Genomic DNA, 4,162 nt, shown 5'->3' on the forward strand with positions numbered 1-4,162 from the left:
TATATATATATATATATATATATATATATATATATATATATATATATATGGAAGGGTTCAAACGAGAACACATTCATTTTACAAGAATGCGAGAACATCTTTTTTTACCATAAACAATCACATGTGATACTATTATTCGATTACATATGATACACATGTGATTCTTAATCAGAGACGTGGATAACTTTTGACACAATCTAGGTTATAGGCCAAGTCGTCCTTACACCACTAAGTCCCCTCACATGTACTATCACATGTGATAACTTTTGACACAATCTTGGTGCGACCTAAGTCGCAAGGCACGACATCCATACACCACCAAGTCCCCTCAAGTGTATTATCACATGTGATAAGGATGTTCTAGTGTTCTCGTAAAATGGAGGTGTTTTCGTTTGAACCTTCATCTATATATATATATATATATGTGTGTGTGTATATATATATTATATAATATATTGATTAGGTTTTAAAAATGAAATAAAATCATAGACAAAACACCTGGAGTTCCTAGAAATTAGTCAAAACAACCAAAAGTGTACGAAAATGGTAACCATTGTTACCAAAAAAACTTAATCAAGATTTTAAGGAATAAACTTTAGAGTACCAATTGATAATATCACATTGATATATAATATAAAAAATAGCTAATATTATAAAAATGAACTAATTAGGTGTACCAGTTAAAGGAATAGTTCCATCGTTTATGATTAGACCTACTACCTTTTTTTTAAAGACAGGTTTAGGTTGGGACCTTTATGTTAGGACCAGTAAAGACTTTTGTAGGTTATGACCAACCCTAAAACTGATCAGTTAACTGAATTGTTCATTTTTATCTCGATATTTTTGTATAGTTTATTGTATATGATATTGATAGAAATAAATAATACGTGCTTAAGAATTTTTAAGTAATAAAACTAGTTACATAATTGTCATGCTTTGCGATTTTCTACTTGTAAGAAAAACATTCACTTATAAAAATTGATATTAAAAAATTACTCATGCATTTAAAAAAAAAATACGTAATCATATTCTAAATATTTGACATCATAAAACCATGTATATTTTCAAATGTTTTTTATATATGATGTAAAATTTAATAAATTAAAGAGCGAATTACATTTTTCGTTCTTATAATTTGGTGTTTTTAACGGGTCTTGAGTTTAATAAAACCTGTTATTATGGTTGCATTTTTTTAACGAATTGGGTTCCTATTTTACTGTATATTTAACAAGTTTGGTTCTTGTAGTTGCAGTGTTTTAACGAGTTGAGTCTTTAAATAAATTAATGAGTCGAGTCCCTCTTATAGCATTTAGGACCCAGTTCGTTAAAAAGATGCAATCATAAGATATCATCGATCAGTTTCCAAAGTAAAAACAAAATCTGTTAAAACACAAACCACATGACAAGAAAGTAATCCATTATAAGTTAAATGAATATAAACAATTTATAACACTTGCAGCGTAAATACAAATATCCAAGTAATTGGTAAAGCCAAAAAGAGAAGGAAAGTAGAGACAAATACGAGGAGAGCAAACGAGTTGAACCAAGTTTTCTTCGAAGGAATAGGAGCTTTTTGAGCCACACATTTAGATATTTTCTTTTCAATAATGAAAGGTTGGCATGTACATACATACATACATAGTACATGAACACATGAGAAATCAAAATTTGATAAAAAAAATGTATAAAAGTTATATAAATGTTAAAATAAATAAAAATAAATTGAGATATATTAACATAAAATTTGAACATGTATTAGCATACATTAACATATTAACTTATATGAACTTCCGTCAATAAAATGTGTCAAACGATTCTCACCAAATTTTAATTTCTCACTAGGATTAGAGAGAGGGTCAAATAGAAACCGTAAATATTTTGAGAAGTTAGGAACCATTTTCAATCATTTAATCCATTTTGATCCAATTACTTTTGTTAAATAGCCTTTTTAATTAAAAAACGGTAAAATGGTAATCTTAAACCAATTCCAACTTGGAAACCTCCCAAATCAAATCCTTATATAGTTTCTTTTTCATCAAAACCCATAACTTACACAATCTTTTTCATTTTAGTGTGTTATTGTCCGTGTTTTATCTTTACAGTGTGTGTTTATGTGTGTAAAACCTATAACCCACCACATACATTTTCTTGTGCATTTATGTGTGTAAAACCTATGACCTATCACATATGTCTTTTAGTGTGTTGTGTGTGCAAAACCCATAACATGTACACCACATTTGTCTTTTGCTATGTATTTGTGTGTATAAAACCCATAACATACTACATTTGTCTTTTGGTATATGTTTGTATAAAAACCCATGCTTCTTTTATATTATGTGAATCTTTAGTAGTGTTAAAACCCGAACCGAATAATTTCCTCGAATTCATAATCTAAAAATCATGTATTTCATAGACTTTAAAGGAAACTTTTGTTGGTGATTTTAGTGTCACCGGTTACATTTAGTGTAATGGATTTTATACGTGTGTTTCAAGGGGATTGAACTTTGTTCTAAAACAAGTATGGAGAGTGTGGAGTGCACACTTGTATTAGTCTAAGTCGGTCCCGGTAATATTTAGGGGGCATCGCCCCCTGAACGCAAAACGGGGGTCCCGAAATTATATAAGTATAGGGTTTATAATGAAAAATTCTTGAATTTTCTGTGGCATGATTGTGAATTATATAACTTGGTAACTCCCGTTTTGAGATTTAATTTTCGGATGATCAGTTTTTGGGATACACACGGAAGTTTTGGACATACTTGATATTCTCTCTGGTTTTGATCTTGATTTCTGCCAAAATCAAGATTGTTGCTTTTACAATTATCCCAATTCGGATTTCGTGATACTAGGCATATACGGTCGAAATATCGAATTTGGAAAGTGATTCACACGATTGTAGAAGAAATCCGGTTACGGTTTGAACAATCAAATTCGATATTCGTTCGGTTTTCTGCAATTATGACTACCTGTGAATATGTGAAGGACATGACTTCGAAGTTTAACAAGTTGGAGAAGTTCCAGGGGGAATGATTTTCGTCGCTGGCAGAAGAAGATGCACTTTCTTCTCATCACTTTGAAGGTTGTGTATGTTCTGAGTACGCCAATGCCTGAACTCATGGAGGATGAGACACTGGAACAAACCAGGAAGAGGAACAAGTGGGAGAATGATGATTACATCTGCAGGGGTCATATTCWGAATGGTATGTCTKATGCTCTCTTTGATATATACCAGAATGTCGAAAGTGCTAAGRAATTATGGGATTCTTTAGAGTCTAAATATATAGCAGAAGATGCTTCTAGTAAGAAATTCTTAGTTTCTGATTTTAACAATTACAAAATGGTAGACTCTAGACCTGTAATGGAACAATACAATGAACTTATTCGAATTCTGGGTCAATTACACTTCACAAAATGAACATGGATGAAAGCATTGATGTGTCAAGTGTGATTGACAAATTACCACCATCCTGGAAAGATTTTAAGCACACTTTAAAACATCAGAAAGAGGAAATGTCTTTGGTACAATTGGGTAGTCACATTCGGATTGAGGAATCACTCCGGGTTCAAGATTGTGACAAGGTGAAAGGGAAGGATGATGTTGGGCAGCCTTCTGTTCATATGGTTGAAGAGAAGAAACATAAAAATGACACCAAAGGAAAAGGGCAAGAAACGTAAGTATGATGGCCATGACAAATCCAACAAGAAAGCCAAGGAATTGGTTTGTTGGAGGTGTAACAAAACTGGACACATTAAGCGTGATTGCCGTGTGAAACTCAACAAGAATGAAGCTGGAAATAGTGGTAGTGGACAAGGGTCTAAGGACCAAGGTCCACCTAAAGGTCAGTTTTTCAATGATCTTTGTAATTCTACCCAGAATTATGTTTCACTAATTCCTGAAATTTCATATGTGCAGGAGGATGATTTCTCTTGGTGGCTTGACTCGGGTGCTACTAGCCATGTGTGTAGACATAAAGAATGGTTTGAGAAATTCGAACCAAATKATGATGGATCGGTTCTACGCATGGGAGACGAGTCAATRAAGCCAATTCTAGGAAGGGGTGTTGTTAGTTTGGTGTTTACTTCTGGAAAAACAATTACTTTGTTTAATGTGTTGTATGTACCTAAGGTTCGAAAGAATCTTGTGTCTAGTGGCTTGTTAAAT

Source organism: Cynara cardunculus, unplaced genomic scaffold (assembly GCF_001531365.2).
Source record: "Cynara cardunculus var. scolymus isolate 2C unplaced genomic scaffold, CcrdV1 Un_Scaffold_863, whole genome shotgun sequence".
In the NCBI taxonomy this organism is placed as follows: Eukaryota; Viridiplantae; Streptophyta; class Magnoliopsida; order Asterales; family Asteraceae; genus Cynara; species Cynara cardunculus.